Consider the following 14423-nt stretch of genomic DNA (forward strand, 5'->3'; position numbering starts at 1 on the left):
GAAATGCAGTTTTTTATCATATTTTTTAATTTATTTAATTTAAAATATGCGCTCTCCACTTCAAATTATTGGCTTGCCCCTGTACATCATACTTTTCCTATTAGCAACAGAATCGTGCAGGTCATCTATCTAATACCACGCAGGGGAAAATGTTTAAATTGAAATAACGTGACTTCCAGTAAGAACCGAAAGTTCCTATATAGTTAATCGGGGTCTCCTCCTAATATTTCCAATTCTGGTTTCGTCTTTCATCTCTCCGTTCTCGATATTAAGGAAAGACAGTGAGAATTTAGAAGTCTACGATAGTTTAAATTGTAACCCAATTACTTTCTGACTCTGCTTACATTATTTCTAAACCTATTTTCGCTTCCAAAATTTATTTTCACCCCGTTAAATATCAGTTTAAAATGTAACTCAAGCTTTCAAAATTCTTTTTTATCTCTGAAATTTGAATATAAATGTAGAGAAGTAAAAGATTTTTCAACTTTTCCAAGTGCTAACAATACATTCAAGAAGAGTTTCTTCGAGATATTTTCTTGGTGAGTAGGAACCAAGACAAATTATTGATCCCTGGTAAAGTAGAATGTTTGTCTGGTGTTCTGCTAAAGTTATATAAACGTATGTTTACGTCAACGTTCTCCCTTCTTATTATTTAAATGCTGTATGACGTTACTCATTTTCACGTCATACAAAAACATCCTCACAGAAAATTGTTTCTTTTTATTCTTCTGTTAAAGTTAGTCGTGTGTAAATTTTAGAATTTAAAATTTTAATTTATCAAATTACTTTTTTTAAAGTTCGCTAAACTTTAAACAGCGAGTTTAAAATTAAATTACAAGTCGACTAAAGTGTTTATTAAATTATCAATAAGTAAGTCTCGTTGCACCTTTCAAACTGTTGATTTAAGTGATAAAAATTTGAAGTCGAACCATTTACTAGTTTGAAATGACACGAGTAAACTTAAAAGCAGTAAAGTTTGATAGAAAAACAATATGGAAAAGTAAATATAAAAAAGTATTGAAGCATTTATGAAGCAATAGAAATCCTTACAGACCTTAAATTTTCTCCATTCTTGACCAAATTTCTCATCTTGAAATATAAAATTCATGCTGCTGGAAAGGATAAAAATTTCTACACTTTATCGAATTACCTTTATGACTAACTTTATCCATTATTAAATATTTCTGTATTAAATTAGAATAAAAACTCCTTCCACACTAAAAAGCTTTCAGTGGAAGAAACGATTGAACACTTCTCGTGGGTTTGCGCCTGGCCCTGAGATGGTTGCGTGCAGTTTCCCGGGGTTTTTTCACGTTTCTAACACCTAAATATACACCAGTTTTCATATATAGTCCCCTTATGTAGATTGTACACGTGTCACGTTGCCCAAAACAAACATATAAGAAATACGAATCGTTTTATCCACATCTTTGCTCAGAACAAACGATCCAAATTAATAGTATTAGAATAGTGTAAAGGTGTGTATCAGGTTTAAAAACTCCTTTACTATATGATCAACTGATTTCTGATATAATTTACACAGTAAAATGCTGTTGAAGTTTGTGAAGAAAACTTAAATACAATTATATCTTCTGTGTATCATAAGTTAAATATTAGTCACATTTTTTCAGGGATGTCCTTAATTTTATTAAGTGAAAAGATGCTATAAGCGATGTTAAGTTAATTCAGGTAATTAACTAATTAAATCTTTACATTTAGATAAGGCTCGTGACTTTGTAACGGATAATTCTACTCCTCCCGTCATTGGTGTTAAACGATGGTTTGAAAGTATCATAAAGTAAACTTTCAAAGTATCTTTCGTTTAGGAAATTACTTCTTTAAAGTCGTTATATTTTAATTATCGACATGTACTTAAAGTGCCTCCAGATACGTGCTTTTTCTTATAAAGTTTTCGGTGAAAGTGTCTTGGAAAGAGTGTGAGTCCGGAGGCACTTAGAACAAAGTCACCATCTCATTTCTTGCTTATAAAACAATTTATCCATTTAAATTTTACTTTTAAAATTTAAATTGTTTTATATAACACAGGGAAAGTATGACGATCGCTCAAAAGATTTTCGAACTCAGGTGACCTTAAAACGTCGAGAAATATTTAAAAAATTCGGGAGTTTTTCCTGTATGCATGGATGTTATTGTGGGAAGCATTATTTAATTCACCTTCTTTCAAGCTTAACAACTTCGGTTCCTTTTGTCGAAAAGTTCTGAAATTTTGCAAAAAGGTTTGGGTATTAAGGGCATTGGTAATGTTAAATTTTCGAGGTTAAAGATAAAGAGGTTGGGGAGATATACGTGTCGTATCTCGAGTGGGGTCGAAATTAATGAAAATTTTACTCGTTAGTATCATTTACAATTTTTCTTTAAAAAACTCATCTCTATCCTCTATTTTTATAATAATTAATAATATAAAAGCGTTTTTAAATAAAAACTCATAACAGATGGCACCACACGCAATTTTCACTTTTTTGCCTGAAAAGTTACGCAACCGGTTGCTAGATTTTTAGTATATTATTTTGATAAAATAATTCTTTATAAATTCTAATACGAAACCAACATAAAACTAGAAACAAAATTTAAACGAAAAGACACACGATTTAATAAGTTAAAAAAGTTAATTTAATTATATTATTTTTATAATATTTAATTGTTATTTTATATTATAGTCTGTAGTAATATTAATAAATTTAACTTTTAAAGATTTCTCGCGGTTAGAATTTGCATAATTTATAGCTGTTGAGGGCATCCAAAACTAGAACACAATCATAACTTATGAGAAAATGGTAATTTGAGAAGTTGATTGCCATGTTCCGTTTCGTGAATGTAAGCGAGTGAAGATAATATATAGAGACTGAATTATTTTAGATGATGAAACGTATACAAAGCAACGATGTTACGCAGGATGTCGTTAATCATGAAACTTGGAATAACACAAGTGACACGTTCCATTTGTCACCTTATTTATCTTTCCCAAATGATAGTCTTTGGGGAATTAAGTTAGTAACAACATTCTCGGATTTCTTACTTATTTTCCTTCTTCTGTCTAGAAACAAATTGAACGATTATTCTTATCGTTTCTATATAATTTCGGAAAATATAAAAGATGTTTTAAACGATTCAATGTAATAAATAAAGATAAAAATCGTTTTGTCTGGTAGAATATAAAGGGTCGTCGGAAAGTAACTAGGCATTGAGAAATTATTATAATTTATGTTTTTCTAAAACAAAGATGATAAAAATGATCAGTTATGTACGACATTAAATGCCAATAAGGATGCATGTAATGAATGGCTTAAAATTCATTATATTAACAGCGCTATCCACCAACTTTTTCAAACAATCAAAGATTGCGATGTGGATAAACGGCCACTTCTCTCTGTGCAGTTAGAATGACAACTCTTGATTGTTTCCTAACGGATTGTGGCGTGACGACCTTTCAGCATACGCCATCATATCTGCACAGTAAACACTAATTTCCACAGCTCACAGCATGCAACAATCTGCGCTCGATCCTAAACAGACAAGACGACGGCAATATTTTGTTTTGCTAGTGCAAGTGAGGCTACTCTAGATCAATATCCACATTAACAATGAGGAAGTTTAACTCTTTACTATGTGATTATATAAATTATATTACGATTGCTTTAGTATTATAAAAGAATTTTATCGATCTCTCAATGCCTAGTTAATTTACACCCACACTGTAGCTCTTCTAACTAACAAAATATGTAAGATAGAAATCATCTAGAAAAATATAAGCATGCGCGATGATTGAGGGTTCAACTTACAATTCTGGAATCCGAAATCAGAATTTTTCATAAATAGTCTGTCGCAAATGAGTGGAGTCTCGTTCACTTTCTTCNTAGGCTTAACATCGACGAAAATTCAACGCGAAGCGACACGCAACGGAAAGAAAATGTCAAGATGGGATAAATTAATATATTTTTTTCGTACACAATCGGTTATCCGAAACATCGATCTTCCGAACAACCCCAGTCCCCAATTAATTCGGATAATCGACGCTCTACTGTATATTAAAATTTAATTTATAATTAGAAGAACTTATATGTACTAAATGCGAAGTTTATATTCAGAAAGAACGAAAATTTCCTCGTAAAATTTAACGTGAATAGTAAATTTTATTTTTGGAACTATAAAAGACGAAATTAAATTTCTAATCAAAGCATTAGGAAAAAAGTAATAAAATCTTAGTTATTTTCCTGGAAAAAACACATTTAGTTTCGAGGCAATTCGATTAATTTCGATTAAAAAAAAGTCGAATGGCCAAAGAATTTAATCAGATAAAGTCCACATATCATGCATTTAATCCCATACAAAGATAGTAATGAACGGTTTCGGTCGTTTACTTCAATCTCTATTGAATAATTTGGTATCGTCCAGATGTCATTTGGGATAAGTTGACTCGAAAATTACACTAATTATCCTTTCAGATAATCCATACAACAGTTTCCTTATCGTAATAAATGAACATAGAAGAACAAAGTAAATCCATTATAATTAAATCTGTACAGACTTATCAAATATTAAAGTTTCAATTCTATTTCAATATAAATTTTCAATGCTTACAAGCATTTAATCAATCAAAAGGTAAGTTAACATGATGAAAATTTTTAAAAATATATTTATTAACTGCAAATGAAATTCCAATCTGGACCTGAAGTCACACGATTTCAATTCAAAATTTTCCAGAAACAGATAGATGATTAGCACGACTCAATTGTTATCAGGAGAAGTATGATTTGCAGGCGCAATACGTTTCTAAAATCGAGACCATATATGGAAATATTAGGATCGTAAGTCTCAATTTATGATTAGGACGACTCAATTGTTATCAGGAGAAGTATGATTTACAGGCGCAAGACGTTTCTAAAATCGAGACCATATATGGAAAGATTAGGATCATAATACCCAATTAATTTAAATTAAAGCATAAGAATTGCAACCCGACATTTTCATAATAATTTTCTTTAAAATTCTATGCACAACAATAAATAGAATACAAAATTAAAATAATAATATATATTAACTATGCTAAGCCACGAAAGCCACGAATACTTGAAAACATTATTAAATTTTTATCTCTTTACAACTTTAGAAATAAACTAATATTTTCAATACATTTTTTAAACTTTTATAGTAACACTGAAGAATTTTTTTTTCATTCTCGAACAATTTTGATAAAATCGCAATTTCTTTCGGTATCAATTCAAAGAAATTTAATACGACATTTCAACGTTTTATAACTTTTTACACTATCCAATTTTCCAAAGTGTTACCCCGAATGTGACAATCATTCTTCACACTTAACGACATACAACCAGTTTAAAGTTACTTTATCGAATTTCATGGTTTCTGTTAAATGATAAGGAAGGACGAGATACAATCTCCCAAAAGGAATATCTGAATGGAAGTTCGGATAAGAACATCAATTTTTATCCTGACAGCATTTATAACGAGATAAAGTATAAAAATTGTTAACTGGACTGCGTTAACACAATAAGAAAGGATTTAAAATGTCGTGTTATAGTCAATTATCTATCTCTTCTATTCACAATAAGTCATCATAGAAGATGAAAAGGCTGATTTTGTTGATATTTTATGGCAAAAATCTTCTCTTCGATTAGGCCATTTACTTTGCGAACAATCTTCCAAACGTTGATAAATTGAAACAATTGTTTTCATTCAATATGTCTTCTGTCAATTTACTTCTCTTCAATGTTGACAAATTTTTACAGATGTAGACCGAAGTAATTCTTTATTCTCGAATTATTTTGACAATAATTTAAGTAAAGATTCTCTTATTCTTTTTATAAAATTAATAGCTTTTTGATCTTCTTAAGAGATCAAGTAGCTATTAATCAGAAGAAATAAGACTTCAGAAAGAGAGGAGCGAGTAGAGAAAAAGAAATAGAAGATAAAAAGTTAGATTTAAAATGATGAATGAAAAGTTTTTTCTTAAATTTAACAAAGTTATAATCTTTTAGAGGAATTCTGTTTACAAAATAAGACATATTTAAGGACTAGAATTGTGCCTCCCAATTGAATAGACACGTAGAGTGTTCTGTGTTTTCTTTACGTGGCTACCACCTAAACAATTGGCGCTTTCCCTTAGAAAGTCCACCCCTTTGGCAGATCGCCCAAGTAGTGTATCGCATTATCCCATAAATCCAATACACATATTAAAGATTTTCAGAATTTCAAGAGAAGTAAAGATTAAGTAACAAAATTTGGCGTAGTAACTTCTATATAAGAGGTATTGATGCTATTAAATTCATTAAGTCGACCCTACTCGTTATATGACACATGAATTACTCTATCCCCCACCCCCTCAATCTTTAACCACCAAAATTTAATAAGCATTTAATAGCATTATATAAGGCAGACAGATATACAGACAGTCGACAGTGGAAATACATAGGTCCACAATTTTAAAATTGAGGCCCAAGAAAATCATTTCAGATTCTACATCTGAAGTCCTATTGGAGCCTCTAAATGTCTTCTTTGTTTTGTTTGCAGGGAGATTGTATTGTAACAGTGATCCAGACATCCAATACAGTTTGCAGGTATTATATATTAGGACTTATCTGCTTGCTGAACCCGCAGATAAGCTCAAATGTTAAGCAAATAATGACTAATAAAGTAGAATTTCGAAAATAGAGGAAAAATAAAAACTTATTCAAACAAATAAGAAAAGAAACAGTGAGATTGGATATCTTTTAAGACTGTTGTACCTCACTTCTTGATGGAGAAGTCTTGAAAAAGACAAAAAGAGGAAGAACAAGAACACAATACTTTGTAGACGTTATAGAAAAAATATCTTACTGTATGAACTATAGCTCAGATCTGTATTGTATGATATGTACTGAAACTGCTGTCTGTAGGAAAGAAAGAAAAACAAATTGTTTCTCATTGTTATTGTACGCCAATATGTCAATAAAACAATATATAAAACGGATTTAATTGGGATAAAATAATACGTAAACAATCATTTCCGAATTGTTTTCTGTGATAATGAGTAACACTCGCTTCGATTTTGTGTTAAAACATGTTATATAAATAAACGTAGTAATGATATGAACAATACTTAATTAATAAATTTTACTGTCCCAATTTTCTGAAATATTGCAAAGATTAATTAATTAACCAAAAATATGTCAGAAAGCTTAATTATGAGAGCAGAGGAGATTTTTATTTAAAAAAATTATGTATCTCCACCCTGGTCCTACTGAAAATCCAAAATGTGATCTCCTGAATCTTTCCACCATCAAAATTTCTGTATCTTTTAACCATCAAAATTTAATACCATCAATTTCCCTAATATACAATACTTCCTGTAAAATTTCAGAAATATTCGACAGAAGGCACAGGAGTTATTAAGCTTAAAATTGGGTAAACAAAATCGCTCCCATATACAATAACCTTCATACATACAGAAAAAATTCCCAACTGTTATGCATTTTTGACGTTCCAAGGTCCCTCGATCCCAAAACTAAAGACCTTGTATAGAGTCATTTATTGATCGCCATACATATATAATTGCAAAGAAAGTGACGTTATTTCATTCAAAAATTTTCCCCTTAAAAAAAGTTAAATGACCTGCACGACTCTGCTGTTATCAGGAAAAGTATTATGTACAGGGGCAAGACACTAATTTGAGATGGAGAACATATAATTTAAATTAAATAAATTAAAAAAAATATGATTAAAAATTGCAATTCCGGCATATTAATTGTTCGTTTCATATAAGTTTCTTCCAGATCAAAGTTATTGTTTTACGTATTCTGTGGTTAAGATCCTACAGTTAAATTACATCGAAAATTAATAAAATTTTTCAGGAATGTTTGTGTATTAAGAGAATTGATGCTGTCAAATTTTGGGGGTTAAAGGTCGAGAGGTTGGGAAGATAGAAAAGATTGCGTGTAGTATCTCGGGTGGGTTTGAATTAATAAAGATTTTATTCGTTATTAGTATTTACAATTTTTTAAATAAAAAACTCATCTGCACTCTCAAAATTAATATTTTTGCCATTTTATAATAATTAATAATATAAATGTCATTTTTAAATAAAATCTCATAACCGTTGGAACCACATATAACTTTATCCTTTTGCCGGAAAAGTTACGCAACTAATTGTTAGATTTTTTTTAATATAAAAATGATCTAATTTGTTTTTGACATTTAAAAAAAATTTAAATTTTACATTAGAAGAGTTATATAAGTAAATTAATAGCATTCAGAGACTTCATTACATTAATGTGTCAGAATTTGTAATTTTTCAGTTAACATTCCTTTCATTCAATATAATTGCAGATGCTGCAAATAAAAAAATAGAATGTAACAGGAAAAAATTGCTTTGTCAAGCATTGCCAAACAGAAATCAATAAAAAAAATATGCGAGTCAGTAGGTGATCAAAGGGAATTTATCTCTTGTTCCTTCCAAACATGTGTTTGTTCTATTTACTTGTCTGCAAGACAAAGAAAATGCAGAAGTACTGTTTGATTAGAACACAACCAAACAGTATTTCTGTAGCAACAGCAATATACACATGTACAATACATGTAAGCACGTGTGTGTTGTGTGTATGACGTACGTAAATAGGTAAACACGTGTATATTGTGTTTGTGACATAATGTATTGTGTGTGTGAAAAACAAATGGAAACTTTCTTACAGCAAATAGTTTCACTTTTGTTTATTTTTCTTTTTAAATTGATAACCTACTTTATTTTTCAAGTTTACAGAGGAAACTTTTACATTTTATAATCTTAAAAAGAAATTCAGGAATACAAAAAGAACTTAAATATACAAAAAAACATAAAACAAAACCATCAAATCTCGCATAAAAACTCTATTCACAAGAATAATTGGGCTGAAATTTTCAAATTACAAGCCTATGTATTTCTACTGTATGTTATTCTCGAGAACAGATTTAGATGAATAAAAATCGAGACCAGATACGGAAAGCTTAGGGGACAAAAGCCCGATTAACTCTATACGAACTTCCCCTCTGGAGTGTATGTAATTCGTGTGATTTCAATTGAAATATCCTCCAGAATGAAATTACATGACCGGCATGACTCGATTGTTATCAGGAGAAGAATGATGTACAGGGGCACGACACCACTAAAATCGAGACCACATGACAAAAGAATTTGCAAAATGAAAATATAATTACTCGTAAGAAAAAATATTTATTAAATTCATTTTTAATTAATTTATTATCCGAGGTCAACATTTATATTTTCATTCGATGTGAACTAGAATTAAACAAACAATTTTCCTTTTGACAAATTGCTCGACGTCAGAAGAGACGAGTTAATCATTACATTCCATACGAACGGGATAAATCCGAATTAATTCTGACATTTTTGACATTTTATTTAATTTACTTTTTCTTTGAAGATCCCTTACAAAGTCCGTGTAATTTTCATTTGACAGATTTATTCCTTGACATGCAGGATAAAATTCGAACAGAATGTATGCTTGTCTCATCTTTTTAACGTGTCAACGTTATTTGAAAGATGTCATCGATTCCTAATCAACTTTAATAATAACGTCATTCTCTACACTTCCTCGACCTTTAACCACCAAAATTTAACAGAATTAATGCTCCTAATATACAAACTTACAAAAGGTATAGGCGTTATTACGCTTCAAATTGGGTGAACTAAATCTCACCCCCACAAACTAATATCATACAGAAATACCCCCATTTGTCTTGTATATTATCTTGTATTGGACTTGCTCTGTATAATTTCCCATATTGTATTATTACTTACATTTCCTTGACTGTTATATATAGCAGAGAGAAACTATAGCAAAAGGAAAATGGGGTTCTTTTTTCTGTATGTGTAGACGTTAGTATGTGGAGGTATGATTTTGCTCACCCTATTTGAAGCTTAATAACTACTGTACTTTTTGTGGAAAATTTCTGAAATTTTTCAAGGAGGTTCGTGTATTAGAGGTGTTAATACTATTAAATTTTCGCTGTTAAAGATTGAGCGAGTGAGGATATAGGGGATTGTGTATGATATTTGGAGTGGAGTCGAACTTCAAAAAGTCGAGATTTTCGTTATTTTATAACAATAATAATATAAAAAGTTCCTAAAATAAAATCTCGTAACAGATTTTAACTTTTATCGGAAAAGTTAGGCAACTCGTTGCTGGATTTTTTTCACGACGTTCTTTCGATTATTCAAATCTAAAATTCTTCTGTGGATTTTTCCAAGTTAGAAATTTCTTTCATTCTTTCTCTATTTTCTGAGTATATTTTCCTGTTTTACACTCGATTCCCATATTATTTTTTCTGTTCTACACATTCCAAAGACATTTCGTATCCAGTTTGTTATTACTTTTCATTCCTCTAAGCATCTTTATGCATCTTTCTATCGTCTCTTGTAAAATTTGATTAATGCAGAACTAGTTTTTTTTAAATAGGTAATATATATTTAAATTTTTTTCAGATTTATAATACGGTAAGAAGGAAGTGGCCCCTCTCACAAAACACTGGAATAATAATAAATCTGGTTTTCTACATAAATGAAAAAAATTTTTCATTACTTATATCCAAGATTCGTTGCTACTATCATCCTTTATTTAATACAGTAAGCTTGAAAGTTATTATAGAATAAATTAAAAGAAAATGTATTCATATAATAGCCAACCCTTTCAGAATTTAGATGACATGTCAAATAAAAAAGGTATTGTAATTAAATATAATTTACGCTTATGCTTTTGATATCGAACAGAAAAAACATGACTTTCATTGATAGAAGTTCATATTAATAACATGCCCTCAGGAATGAGGAACATTTATACCTCAAGCACCTCAAGCATGGCATAACTTCAGAAATGAGGAACATTTATTCCTCAAGCACCTCAAGCATGGCATAACCAGAAATGAGGAACACTTATTCCTGAAGCACCTCAAGCATGGCGTAACTTCAGAAATGAGGAACACTTATTCCTGAAGCACCTCAAGCATGGCATAACTTCAGAAATGAGGAACTTATTCCTATAGTTATGCCACAAGGTTACGAATAGTACAAGGTAGGGAGGTTGGTTTATTAGGGAATTGGTGCTATTGAATTTTAGTGATTAAAGGTCAAAAGGTGAGATAGATAAAGGATTTGTTACCCAGTTAATGCAAGAATTCCTAAATGTTTAGGGGAGACCGGGGCAAGATCGGCATGTTAAGCTTTACTTAAATTTTGTGTAATAAATACTGCTGTAAACTGAAAAAAAAGTTTTGCATATTGTCTATTGGAATGTTACCTTACTATAGAACTGGTTAAAATCAGTTTGGAAATAAAAATAATTAAAATAATTACAACTTTACAAGAAGAGAGAAATTGACGAAGTTGCCCCGGGTATAGGGGCAAGATCGGCAACTTCTCTCTTTTTGTAAAGTTGTAATTATTTTAATTATTTTTATTAAAGTTGCCCCTGGTATAGGGGCAACAGTAATGGGGCAAGATAGGCACGTATATAAAATTATGTTATTAACAATGTATAAGTTGGAATTCACTATTAAAACAAAGAAATACAAATCCAACACCCATTTAATATTATTACAACGAAATGCAAGTTCAAAGACATATATACATGAATAACAAATGCAAACATGTTTTCATTTATCATCTGTTTGATTTTTATCCTTTGCTTCTAATGTGGCTTTATGTTGCCGATCTTACCCCGCTAGTCATGATTTCGAAACATTAAGTACAACCCTGAGAACAGAATGCCAAGCCACGATCTGGCCACGTGAATAAGTTGAAGTTACATCCTTCTAACAGGAAAAGTAACTTTCGTTATCATGGAATTATAACAAAACCTGCCAATTCAATATAAATGGAAAAAAAATATTATATGGAATTGAACGAAAATGAAAATTTGCTTGATAATTCAACTACGCTTGTTGGAGAACAATAAAAACACTACACTCAACAAGCCACCAATAAAACTCAACTGCCTAACCTATAACCAAAGTCTCCTTTTAATTTGTTTTTTAAAAAAAGCGCTTGACAAACTTGCCCCGCATGCCGAAGTTGCCCCGGTCTCCCCTATAGAAGAAATTATTTTTTTGCGTGACTTTTAAAAGTTCTAAAATGATTTAGAAAAGAGTTTAAAAAAACTTATAAAATAAAGATATTAAAGTATTTTCTATTAAAATGATAAGATATTCACTCCATATTCAGATAGAAAAGTCATTTTTTAAGTGAAATTTCCATCACTTTACTAACAAAATCAGCTCTGTTCGATTCATCCTCCCGTAACTATGGCAACGAGATATATATTTTGCATCCTCTCATCTCGTATCTATCAGTTTTCTGTGTCTAGAAAAATTCCTAGTAATAGGATGTAAAGAGTCAAGAATTTTGTATTACTGATATCGAATCTAAGCATCAGTGTTGTGGGCTTAAATAACCATACAACTCCGAAATTCGATAGACATAAAATAAGAGTTACAGAAGAAAATCAAGTTTGAAAAATTAAACTTTATATAATCAGTGTTTGAATGTACCTGTGTTAAATTGTGTAGGGTAATCTCAAGCCCTTTAAACAGATGAATTTCTTGAAACCACACACAGATTTTACTAGAGGAAGGTACACTTGTTCTTCATAATAGTGTAATAAAGTATAGTCTAGTTGCGTTTGTTCTTCACAATAGTGTAGCAAGGTATACTCTAATCGCACTTTTTCTGCATAATAGTATAGTAAAGTGTTCTCTAGTTGCATTTATTCTGTATAATAGTGTAGTAAGGTGTATTCTAATCGCACTTGTTCTGCACAATAGTTTAGTAAGTATATCCCTGTTCTCTATTACACGATAACAATTCTCTCTTCCGTTACGTTTAAACCTTTCGTCCACTTGTCTCTCGAATAAAATCATTTTGAAGAACAATACAAATTAACAGATAAAGTAAAGCTTTGTCTCTTCTCAGCTTTCCCTCTTTAATTTACATAATTATCCCAAGTTTAAATGCTCTAATTATACATTTTCTGTTATGTCTTTCCTCTTGTGACAATTTCACAACCCTTGTGTGTGTGGCAAGAGTGTAATGAATTATTAAATTTTTTATAATTAATTTAAAACATTAAATAAATTAACTTAATAAAAATAATGTTTACAATATAGTTTGCTGTTCAAATAGTCCCATTTACTGTTCTATAAACTGTGACTTTATATTACGTAAAAGTACAAATTGCTGACCTATAAATTCTAACTGTTTTCAGTCTGGCTGTCTGTCTATCCTTCGTTAATCACGAGAACGAAGTTAGATAGATAAAAATCGATACCAGATATGAATAGCTTAGGGTCAGAGATCCGTTTACAACCGAAAGTCACGTGGTTTTTAATTAAAATATAATTAAAAATTGCTCGTCTTATACTCTTCTTTATTTCTTCCATTCAGGAATATCATTCGTATAGACGAATAGTTAGGTCTCAAAATGTCCTGAATAATCTATATAAATGATGACGATAAATTTCCAAATATGTCATAGACACGAAGACCGTAATCATAAAAGTATCAATAAAGATATGTTATTAATGATAATGATCTTTATTAATTAATGCCATCAAAATGAAACACGGAGAAGACTCCTCTATCTACCCAACCCTTTGACCTTTAATCACCAAACTTTAACAGCATCAATGCCCCTAACATACGAAAATTTCAGAAATTTTCGACAAAAATCGCAAGAGATGTTAAGTTTCAAATGGATGACAAAATCACTAACATAAACACACAGAAAACCTCTAATTTTTTAATCATTTCTCGATGTTAGAAGGTACCCTGAGCTCAAAAATGTTAAATTATTGGGAGGGAGTCGCCAAACATTCCCTCTGTTATATAACAGCCAAAAAAGTAACACTTGTTTTCATCTATTCATCTTTTATGCAAATATTCTTATATAATATTTATATACTTTGATATAAGATAAAGCGAAAACACTAACAGTAGATGGAACTAATGGAAAAGTAATCTTTCCATCCATTTTTATCCATTAAATTTAAGTGTATGTCTGTGTAATTCAATAGAAAATAATTAAATTAAACCCATATTTATCTACATAAATAATGTTTAGTTTATTTATTTATCAGAAGATAAACCATTTTTATAACTACATTCAGATCTGATACTCGTAATCTAACATCGATATCATTAAAGTATTGATATCATCTATATAGAAATACACATTATGGATCATTAATTCAAAATTACCATAGTAACGGATATAAATTGACACACACATTCTTGTTTTTATGCAACAAAAAGTTTAGTTATTAATTAATTAACACTCGTAACCAAGTATTTCTGGTGTGAAAAGATACAGAAGATTATTTATAAACTCACCAAAATGAAACAGAACAATACCCCTGAGAAA

The 14423-nt window shown here is 30.3% G+C and overlaps 1 long non-coding RNA gene across 1 annotated transcript in view; it reads right to left on the reverse strand.

The window, feature by feature from the left end:
• The window catches only part of LOC111617869, a 121789-nt gene that overhangs the window by 64336 nt on the left and 43030 nt on the right, over nucleotides 1–14423 (reverse strand). The window lies entirely within an intron of this gene.

Source organism: Centruroides sculpturatus, unplaced genomic scaffold (assembly GCF_000671375.1).
Source record: "Centruroides sculpturatus isolate CEXI.00-Female unplaced genomic scaffold, Cexi_2.0 scaffold173, whole genome shotgun sequence".
In the NCBI taxonomy this organism is placed as follows: Eukaryota; Metazoa; Arthropoda; class Arachnida; order Scorpiones; family Buthidae; genus Centruroides; species Centruroides sculpturatus.